At 34.6% G+C, this 12,153-nt stretch overlaps 2 protein-coding genes across 3 annotated transcripts in view; one reads left to right on the top strand and one right to left on the bottom strand.

The window, feature by feature from the left end:
* The window catches only part of LOC143917831 (uridine phosphorylase 1-like), a 348,253-nt gene that overhangs the window by 275,423 nt on the left and 60,677 nt on the right, over positions 1-12,153 (bottom strand). The window contains exon 2 of the mRNA XM_077439428.1: positions 4,311-4,366. The gene's annotated coding sequence lies outside the window, so the exon portion shown is untranslated. The remainder of the gene's footprint in view (positions 1-4,310; positions 4,367-12,153) is intronic.
* The window catches only part of SP2353 (EGF like, fibronectin type III and laminin G domains protein pikachurin), a 203,169-nt gene that overhangs the window by 171,025 nt on the left and 19,991 nt on the right, over positions 1-12,153 (top strand). The gene's annotated exons all lie outside the window — the stretch shown is intronic.

The raw sequence follows: 12,153 nt of genomic DNA, 5'->3' as shown, positions 1-12,153 counted from the left end.
CACCCTTCTTAGCGAGGGAGGAAAACGACTCTGGAGGGAATGTTTTCCACTGAAATGTTCTTGGTTTTCATCGATTTCTTCGCACTACTCTCTCTCTCTCTCTCTGTACAAAATACTTTAAATGGGATGCATTAGGGTCGACAACCTTTTTACGACGTGCATCGAGCAATGCGCTGACCCTTCGAATAAAATGGAAAACGAAAAAAAAAATAAGAATAAGGCCGCATTAAAGATGGGTGTGCGTAAATATATTGTTTTTGACCGTGTGCAATTTTCTGTGAGAACCCCAAACTCGTAGGGGATGAATATATTATTCATAGGTGAGTATATCTTATTCATGCTGCGTATATAACAAGTCTTTCTGAAACATTGTACTCAACTTATGGACTAGGATTATAAATTGTACTGCGTATATATGAGATGAACGATCGAAAAATGTAAAATATATAGGGTATATTTTTGTATGAATTGAATTGAACTATGTAATATATTTTTATATGAGCTTTTATGAGAATTTTTCCCTTTTTAATTTATTATTGATAAAATTTCTAACCATTTTCAAATAGTTAATATTTAAAAAAATGTTTTATACGATATGTTTTCAATAACAAAAAATATATATTATTCAGAGAGATATCATCCCTTAAGCTTTGAATGTGGACGTTGATCTATGAACCACTTTGTATATTCGCAAATTGATGTCCGATACTGTTATTAAACATTAAAGTAGATTCCTTTGATCCTGAAAGGGTCATAAACTCAAGACTTTACCTACGTATAATATACATATCTATCGATAGACGATTATTATAATTTATTTAAATTTAGCCGACAAACCCTTATCTATAACATGGATCTAAACAATACGAAAAGGCAACAGTACCACAGTGACTACGTACAAACATACATATGTACATACATAAATAACTAATATTTTTTTCGTGATAGAAATTATCATTTGATAGTTTTCTTCCAGCCCGCACAGTTTTTTATCGGATGGCTCATATTCCGAGAGCTATCCGACTTCTTAATAAAATCATTGCTGCCGTGCCTGAATGTGAAATCTCTACCTCAGTGAGCGTAGATTATTAATTATCAAAGATTATTTCAAAATGTTTGTCTGATAGCCTGCACTCATCACAGTTTTCATAATCGGATATGATGTATGTATGAGTGAGTTTTGATCTCTCTTCCATTCGGGCCTCACGGGGATGTTTTTTATTCATAGCTTGTACTTGTATACACATATATTGGGACAGACTGTTGATGCAAGACATTCCCAACTTTTCTCCTTATATTATATTTAAATATTTTTTTTTATATTTTGTGACTACCTCTCTTATTTTTCAAAATTTTGCTGCTTTTGTGTATTATATATAAATAAATTCAATATTTTTATACCAATTGAAAAATTAATTGATAATTTAAATACATTTTCAATAGACGGTACTAAATGCTCAGAGACTTATTTCCCTAGAGGATACGTTGGCAGCAAACAGAATACATACATATATAGAAGTTTTGTGTTGATCTGTTTTGTTGGTAGTTTTTAACTGTGTCCCCTTCCATCCCCGCACGCTTGCCCGGCCATCCGCATCTAAATGTATGTATATATTTTTGTTGTCAGTGTTCACGTACACCCATCTCCTGCAATATTACGAATTGTATATAAAAATCAATGCTTACGAATAATATATAAAAAATCAATGCTTGTCTATCTGTTTGTCTGTCTGTCACGTATGCGTTCCTATACTATTCAACCGATTGCAATGAAACGTGAGTTATTGTGTGCACTCCCGCGATGGTTTCTGTATAAAATAAATCGCCCAAAAACGGAAATTGGAACATGAAAACAGGAATGAGTGGCATTAGAAAGCAATAATTTCAAATACGTTCTAATCGCCACCTGCGTTGTTAGGATAAAATAAATAAACAATTGAATAATTTCAAATTTTTTGACAAATTATCATCACTGTACTTTAATTTGATTATTATTAAGTATTAATTTTAACTTGAAACATGAGAAACGTGAACGGGGACGGCAATTTCATGCGTTATTGTGTCATTGCAACGTATGCCTTGTTCAGCTATAATTATTATTATTGTAATATTTATTATTTGATTTGATTTTTTTTTTTGATTTTTAAATGCTTTTTATTATTACGAAATTATGTTCACAATACATCTTATATCTATTTTAATAGCTACTGATCTACTGATCATTTTCTATTTTACAATTTAATTTAATTTGGTTATTAATCACAGTATTATATTATTCTAATGTTAGTCTAACGCATAATAGGAAAAAGAGCTCAAAAACCTATTTACATTCCTTATAAATGTTCATAATACATCTAATACATAATATTAATTAAAGACTCTCTAAAGTCGATGACCTAAAGCAGATTGTGTTTAGGTAATCTGTGTTTATACCTGAAGGGTATAGACATTTTGTTGTAATCACCGAGACTCTTCACAAGTGTGTTAGTATGGTTATTAGTGATTCTGTCATAGAATCTACTGGTTAGTTTGTTAGTAATGTCTGTAACAAACGGAATATTATATATGGCATGCAGTTTTTTCAGGTTAGTATATATGGGTGTATTAAAAATTATTTTTAGGGATCTATTTTGTATTACTTGGAGCTTGGAAAGTTTAGTATTCGAGGCGTTATTCCATACAGGTGAAGCATAGGTTAATAATGGTAATATGAGCGCGCGATATAATTTTATTTTATTTAGCGTTGATAAAGAACTATGGCGATTAAATATTGGATATATTGAGGATATAACCCGCATCGCCTTGCATTTCGCTGCCTCAATGTGAGGTGCCCATCTCATTCTTTTATCAAACGTTACTCCTAAATATTTTATTACTGACTGCCATTTCAGACTTTCTCCAGAGGGGATTTTCAGATCTGAACTTGGTTTATGCTTTCTAACACTAAAGAATATGGCGTCTGTTTTGGTTTGATTAATTTGAATTTTCCACTTAGTGAAGTGTTCAGTCATTGCTTTAATTGCAAATTCAAGATTTTTAAGAATAGTGTCTGGTTTTTTGCTACTTGTGAAGCAAGCTGTATCATCTGCATATAGGGCTATGTGACAGTTTTTTGGAATAGGTATGTCATTTATATATATGGAGAACAAGAGTGGGCCAAGCAAGCTCCCCTGCGGAACGCCAGCTGCGATTATTTTTGGAGACGATAATTCATTATTTAAGTACGATTTGATGATGAGAATCAGGTAGTTTGGTATTTATTTATTTGAAATCTTTATACTTTATATGAAAAAAAATAAAAAAAAACATACACACATCACTTTCTTTTTTTTATATATTTTTATCATATACTACGTGAAAAAAATAAACCCAAACAAGGCACACGATGAATGGGTGACTTTCCCCGAGCACAAACGTACACAGGCCAAGTCGAAAGTCAAACGCACGCTACTTCCGAGTCCAGAAACAAACTTAAAATACGATTCACACACAAACATTCGATCAATAGTCGTTTTTCTTCCCATTTGTCACGTGGTGAGGCGTTGCGTTTTGCGGACCGCGGGTCAAAGCGGCCATTCACCGGTGAAATTCGGCGGCTTTTCACATATCGCAGTGGGTGGGTGGGTGGGAGGGGTGGGCGGGTGGTAGAGAGGACGGGTGGGTCGTGGCAGTTTGAAAGTTGAGATCCCAGGCGTGAACTCGAAGACCCAAGACAGCGGTCGACAACCGTAGATTCGCACATATCGAATTTTGCGCGTGTTACGGTGTCAACTTTGGGAACGACGATACGGTTGCGCGAGTTCGAATTATGTGTACGTACTACGTGGCGTTGGCGAAAATCGCGAAATATTTCATCGGGTCCGGTTCGGTCGTCCCATGACACCGTAGACTGACGGGAACAAATACTTTTCGCTTTAGGTCTCGACGCGAAATATTTCAGGCATTAGCGAATTTACATATCTATGTCCCTCAAATTAAATATGCCTTTGTCGTTAGCGCCGCTCTTCACACATGGCCGATTTTATGCTCGGAGCCTGTTGATCTGTATAATTTTTTTGCGTGAATATTTACATTTAGGCGTATTATATCATATTTTTGAAAAACGGAATTGCATGTTTGTTTTTTCAATAGTGGTAAGGCTACCAAATTTGATAAATTACATATTAACATTTTGCACTCGAAGATTTTTTTGGTGTTCATACCGTAAACTCGATACGTTTTTCAGTAATTTTGTTTTTTTTTGATGTTTTAAATTAAAAAAAAATTACTTTAAATTTTATTGACAACAAGCACATACAAATGGCTAATACTTATTACTAGTGGCCGGACCCACAGCGCGCCGTTTATTGTTCAATTGTTGTAAATACTTTGTTAAGGGGGCTGGACACCAGCGCCTTGTCCATACAAACGTATTACACTTCTTCCTTCCTCAATTATGGCCCTGGAGAAATTATTTTTTAATACGCTATGGATATCCACCATTGGGATGCGTCTATCGTTTTATTTTTTTGATTAGTTATTTTTTTATAGGAGCTAGGAGCCGCCAAACATTTATAAAATCGCCTCTTTTTTTACACCCACGAAAAGAGTCCAGCGTGCTTATTTAACGGTCGATTTAAAAAAAAATACGCACATAGTTGCACAGAAAATATCTTTCTCATACCGATGATGAAATTTTTTTAAAAATTGGTCCAGTTTCGGAGGAGAAAATAGGAGAATACGAAACCTCGATTTTTTCGATTTAAAATACTTTTTATCTGGTCGAAGCGCAACTGTCGCATTCACTCAATATATATATTGATATACATATATTGTCGCATTCACTCAATATATATATCGAAGAAAGGAACGGCAACAAAATTAAGGTTTCGGATGTACAGCTCTCTTAAAGGTTCGCCGAACCTTTTTTTTTTGTACTCTAGCTTTGTTAATAGAGCCAAACTGCCCCGATTCCTGGAAAAAGCACGCTCTGTATCCGTAGTCTACTTATTACATAGTTTACATGCATATATACTAGGAACTGAACGCCAAGATGCTGCACAAAGTCCAATGCACTCAAAGAAGCATGGAACGCTGTATGCTTGGCATATCGAGGAAAGACAGGAAGTGGAACATGGGGGTGAGGAGTATGACAAGGGTATAGTGGAGAGTGTAACGAGATTGAAATGGCAATGGGTACATACATAAATCATATTCAAATAGTGGTGACATAGTAGGTAGGATGGTTTTTAGTCAATTTAATGGCAAACTCTGATATAAAACGATCGAATTGGAGTCACAAATATCCAAGTCTGACCAGCAACATTTTAGATAATACATATTCAGGATAAATTCTTTTCAATCGAGGTCAATCGACTCCAAGTCGATCTTTTCCTACTAAAGTTTGCCAATTCATTTGATTTCATTGTTGAAACGGTTCCTCACCAAATCGCCAAAAATTACCCTACCCACTTTTTGAACATGATTTCAAATTTATAATCTATAAAAGTTATACTACCCGTAATGTTGTCATGGAAAAATATAAATTTCAATAAAAAATCTCATTAACCTTAGATGAGTTTTGGAATGATTCGGAATCGTTATAAAGTTTTTTTCAAATTTTATTCGCACAAGCAACGCCTTGTAGTTGCCTATACTCATCAAATCGTTACTGTAACGTATACACTTCATAAATCCAAATTTACATTTTTTTCGACTGCTGCATCAATTTTTCTGCTTTAACGCTTTATTTGTGGTCACTATTGGTCACCAAAGGTGATCAAGAATCTTTTGAATATATGTTGATACAGCCACACATGATCATAGTTTCATCGGCAACTAATCACCGAATGTGGTAACGCTTTACATTATAAGAGATCGTGTTGATCACTCAAGCAATATATTCGCTGGTTGCTTGATTTTATGGCTTGGGCAACCAGTGCCCGGTATGGCATGCTCCATACAACTGCATACATTTTATCTGGTCACGCAACAAAATCTCCCATCAAATTGCTTGCAAGTTACCCGGTTCCACGTGGCTCTAAAAGATTTTATCAGAAGTCAATTCCCAAAATATAGTACGTACATATATGAGTTTTTTTAATATTGTGCAAAAATTACTCACCAAGTATAACGGTATGTTTTGATTCCATCAATCAAAACTGTGACCATTTATAATCGAATGATAGTAACAATCAGGTAAACCAGCTTGCTAAGCTGTCTGATTGAAAATTACATACAAACATACATATGTAGCTGTCCAGAAGCTAATTGCTAAATTACGTATATACATACATATGTATGTATGCAATCAGCAAGTATACTATGTATCTTGCAAGTATACTATTAGCATTTGATCAAATCAGCTGATAGATTAAGTTAGATTTCAGTACTCGTATTTGCTATATTTACATACAGAAATATTTAGATTGGTACGATATATATTAAATAAATTCGAATGATTCCTTGCATAAGGTAAATATTCTATATTTTATTTATTTAAATATATGTATGTATGTATACTCTTGTACACGTTTCAAATTTCCAAAAAATGTTTACCCACATGGTTGAGATGGAAAACACTTCTGACGAATACGTTGCATACTAAAAACAACCACCTTTGTAACAATACACTGCTTTGATCTTTCGTACAATTTCGACACAACGACTCTTCTTCAAGATATGTATCTACATACATACATATACAAAATATGTGGAAACCTACCTACACATTGAAGTAATTCACTTTAGGAAACAAATATGTAAATCATTTGTAATGAAAATATATTGATTTTTGTCTTAATCGCAGTAAACACGCAAACATTTCATTTGCTCGACGACTAACATTGCATTTCAAACTTGACATGGAGTGACTTTTGCAATTTAGCTTTAATTAAAATTTGGATATTTGTTTTTTTTATGTGTATTTTGTTTACTATTCTTACATAATGAATATGTACATATTTTATATTATGATTTGCACTTGTAAAAGGAGCGTATTTTCATTAATTGAAAAAAGTCTTCTAAAATTCATTCAATCTATAATATATTTGCAATTATTAATTACTGATACAGTTCCTATCAACACGTCTTTGTTCTTTAAACGTTTATAGCCTGGCCAATAGTAGTGGAAGTACTAGTTATATGCATTTCTGAAATTCATGAGATGAAAACAGTTGTTATGGTGTCTCGACAAAACCGCGCGGTTCAAAATCGCCTGGAGGAAACCACGCAGCGACAAAATCACGCAACGCATATATAAATAAATATAAGCAAGAAAATAAGTAATATAAATATTAAAAAATAAGAAAAATCCGATAGAACACAGTACTGATAAAATAGGAATCTTTATTTATTTTGAAAGTGTAGTTACATATGTGTATGATAAGTATCCAGGGTTTGCGCGATTTTGTCTCGCGCGGCTTTGTGACGGCGCCCAATTATACATATGTATAAAAATCTAACTTTGGACCTTCAAATTTGGTATACTACATACATACGTATCTCATGAAATTTTCAACTCTTTTCAATTGTAAATTTCTTAAAGAATTATCAATCCATTTCCAAAATCATTCGTTGATATATCAACAGACAAAATATTAAAAAAAATATATATAAATAACCGTTTCAAAGCCATCCAAATTGATATGATATGCAGTACGAATTAAAGTCATTACTGTTTATACATAAAATATAATTGCAAACATATGCAAATTTTTTAAACAGCGACATAGCTCAGTGGTTTGCATAAAATTCTAACTGAGGGGTCACGGGTTCGAGCCCTGATCCAGTGCTGCTGGCCAGACCTTGGATATATGTGACTCCAAATCGATTGTTTCCTATTAGAGTTTGCCAATTATTCTGATTTCATTGATGAAACGGTTCCGCATCAAATTACCAAAACCACTATCTACTATTTTTCACCACTATTTGAACATGATTTCAAGTTTATAATAGCACTAGCTGAACCCGGCATGCGTTGCAATGCCAACATAACGCATTAAATTCTCGTTCAAACGCAGGTCGCGATGCGAAAACGCTACTTGCTGTGATTGGCGGCTTTGTGCGAGTACTCGAGTATTGCCGTGCCGTGAATAAGGTCGACTTTTACCAGATGAAATAACCCGATATATACTGCCTGGTTCGCATATAAATTCGGACAGTTGGGCAGCCTACGGAAATATTCCATATACTGCGAATGGAATATACACGCATTCGTTTGTGGTTCAATACAAATTCATTTAAATATGAATCAAAACGGGCTCGAGTTGTGCCACATTGACGCTTCATCTTTCTTTTCACACGCATCCACATATTTTCCACATTTTGCGTATGTATTTCACTATCATTTGGATCCACGAAATTATCCTGGTGAACCACAAACGAATGCGTGTATATTACATTCGCAATATGTGGAATATTTCCGTACACTGCCCAACCATCCGAAATTATATGCGAACCTGGCAGTATATGTCGGAGTATTTCATCTGGTAAAAGTCGAGTGTATTCACGGCACGGTAATACTCGAGTACTCTGAAAAAGCTGCCAATCACAGCAAGGAGCGGGTTCCCTCCCAGCGGCGACTGAGCCTAGCGGGTCCGCCTCGTCTATAAACCCGACATCTACTGATTTTTTATTTACAGTAAGCTTCCCGGATATGCACACCACAAATCTTGAAAGTTCCATCGTAATCGGTTGAGTGGTTTAAGAGCCTATGCGAGACAGACAAACAGATATTCATTTTTACAAACCTCCTTTACGTTTCACTTAATATGAAAATATTTGCCTTTTATCCGATTGTTTTCATACTTTGCCATATTGCTCATTTTGGTCATCAATATAATTGTGCTTACGGACTAAACCAACGACGATTTTGAACCAACTTTTTAACCAGCAGGATAAAACCAGTAGCGTACAAAATATTGAAATAAAAATTAAATTAAAAAATTGAAATTAAAAATCAAAATTAAGCTTAAGAGCGAGATTGAGCTAAAATTAGACCATCGTTGATGTTTTGAATTACGACGATACGCATTTAAAACCAGAGAAATATTATAATTTCATCTTGTTATTATTTCTTCAAAGTCGTCACGATATGTTACTGTATTCGACCGTCGATGATCGATAAAAAAAACAATTCATAAAAAAACGCGGTGTCGGATGTCGGTGATTTGTCAAAGGGTTTTTTTTTTCATCGAAATAAAATTAATAATTACACATTATTCGATAAATTTTACCTCTGAAATGATTTAATTACTTGATTTATTTCGACGAGAGAAACAATTGAAGAATAAAAAAATCCGTTTGATGTGACCGACAACACCCCGGGCTAGCAAAAATTGTTGGATCACCCATACTAATACATGATATATTCTCAGTAACTGTGCTTTACGGGGAAGTAAAAATAATAATTCTTTGATTTTTTTTCAATCTTAGTGCGTATCTTCGTAAGTCAAAACATCTTTAGTCGAGGATTACCTGTATGTGATTGTTGATGATCTAATTTTAGGTCAATCTCGAAAATTTATTTAAATTGTGCATGTTCTGTTTTAACTTTCAATATTTAATTTTAATTTTAATATAATGATTATAATTTTATTTTGATACTTGAATTTAATTTTAATATAATAATAATAGTTTTAATTTTGATATTTAATTTCAATTTTTAAATTTAATTTTTATTTCGATATTTTGTACGCTACTGGTTTTTAAAGTTGGCCTGTGGGCCGTTCGTTGGCTTGGTGGGTACGCACCATAAGTCAATGTATTCTCCGCCATTACGATACAGATAAAATATCGTTTAAGACGCCTTTGAAGTTTGCAAATTTGAAATCTGGGTGACGTCTTTGTAGTCTTTAGTTGTATACATACATAGATGGCGGTAGAAAAATAAAATTATTAGTATTTTTATTCAAAATAATAATTTATATATCTTAATTTTATATACAAAACTAAAAAAGCCAGCAGCGTGGCTCGGTCGTTAAGCTTCTGCTTAACACTGAGAGGCGCCGAGTTCGATCCCTTGAGCTGACCTCGATTGAAAAGAATTTTTCTGAGTATATCTGTAATGCTGCTGGTCAGACCAGGATTTGTGACTCCTGGTTGATCGTTTCCTATCAGAGTTTGCCAATTTTCTCTGATTTCATTGTTGAAACGATTCCCGATTAAAAATTGGCTAAAAATCCTTCCTACCCACTATGTCACCACTATTTGAGTATGATTAATGTAAATATTACAATAAAAAAAAAAAATGTATGTACAATTCATAGATGTCTCGTTAATTGTCGAGTTTAAGTCAGTGTCTCGTAATTTTTAGCGACTTATATAATAAAAAATGCTGTATTGTTTGTAATTTGGCCAGGAAGGCGCATTGGGGTTTACCTGTAATGCCTTCCTGGTATGAAATAAAAAAAAAGAGGTTTGTTTTTAAAAAACTTTTTTTTTAGCTTTTGACTTGTTATATGTATACTAGCTGAACCCGGCATGCGTTGCAATGCCACAATAACGCATACAATTCCCGTTCCCATTCCCATTTGTCGGAAAAACGCAGGCAGCGAACACATTTGAAATGATTGCGTTGCAATGACACTCATTTCCTTTTTTTCCGTTTCCGTTACCGTTTTTTCCCGTTTTTTTTTCACAGTAATCGTCCCGCACATGCATACAACAAATCCATCGTAATCGGTTCAGTGGCTTAAGAGCCTATTCGAGACACACAGACAGACATAAAGACATTCATTTTATATATGGGTATAGATTAATTAAAAATATATACAAAGTAGGCCGTAGATGTCACATTTGAGTAATCTCGTAATGGTAAATATATATTTTTATGATTTTAAAATTTACATATACATATATCCCAATACACTGCTACAGTTTGCAACGAATGCTTTTCTATTTTCAAACTATTCAAGAGCTTCCCGAGAGCACCGCGAGCCATGAATCATCCAGCGTTTATTGAATGCACGCGATTAATATTTCACGTCAGAATAACAGGAACGGTATACGAAATTTCCCAAAGTGAAACGTATAATACCGTGCTTATATATTCATTCGGCAGTAGCACGTGCCATTGTTGACGACGCCTGTCATAGAGTGTCGTAGCACGGCTGTAGAAGCCGTAGCGGCATTAGGGTCTACGCTGCTACGCCGTGGTATCGATCGGGTGCCTCCGCCCCCCCGCCTACGCCCTCGCACCCGGAGCCCCATCATTTCCCTCCCACCCCCATGGCCCACCCCCCACATCGCGGGCAGCTGCCCCTCCCCCACCATCCCCCTGACAAATTACATTTTTGTGTATGGAAAAATTGGGAGCTGATTTCGATTCCACCACAAAACCCCATGGAATCGATGCACCGAAAATGCATCCATCCCAACTCAAGTCGTTCGCTTCCATTATACATATACATAGTAATATCAATATTTCTGCATCGTCGAAGCATAAAGTTTTATTTTTGTGGTACATATTTCATTTTTACCATAGTTCGACATTACATATACATACATTTTTATTTTATTTTTACATAGATATACACCAGGAAAGCCTGACAGGAGAACCCAAAGCGCCTTCCTAGACAATTAATTACAAACATTGTAGCATTTTTATAACACGCCTCTTCTTACTTCTCTTTCGATTTTTTCGTCTGATTTCATCTGACAAAATTTGGGCTCTTATCCGATTGTTTTCAAACTTTGCCATTTTGCTCGGTTTGGTCATCAATGTGGAAATCAAATCCGCTATTACCATGGTGAAAAATAATCCTAATAGACACGTTTGAAAATACTCCATTATCGTTCTCGGTGATGTCTATTTACCGAATTTATCCACATTTCCGGATTTATCCACACTGTTCCGTTCGTTTTTTCCCTTTTCGCCACCCTCTCACTGTCAGATTTTAATTGGGATTTACCTGTAAGGCCTTCCTGGTATATATGTAAAATAAAAAAATAAATAAATAAAATAAATTGTTTAAACGCCTATTACTTTTTCTTTTTTCACTCTATATTTTTATTAAATAAATCACTCACTGTATTTCGAAAGGCTGAAGAATACGAATAATCCATAGAGACATCTGTGGGTTTAGACTTTTTACATATTGTACATAAATCAAATTCAGATATTTGTGACATCACGTAGAATGATTTTTGTCAATTTGAGGAACCGTTAGAAAC

Source organism: Arctopsyche grandis, chromosome 10, assembly GCF_051622035.1.
Source record: "Arctopsyche grandis isolate Sample6627 chromosome 10, ASM5162203v2, whole genome shotgun sequence".
NCBI lineage: Eukaryota > Metazoa > Arthropoda > Insecta > Trichoptera > Hydropsychidae > Arctopsyche > Arctopsyche grandis.
The sequence above is the reverse complement of the archived record's forward strand: the minus strand, read 5'-3'. Positions and strand labels throughout refer to the sequence as shown.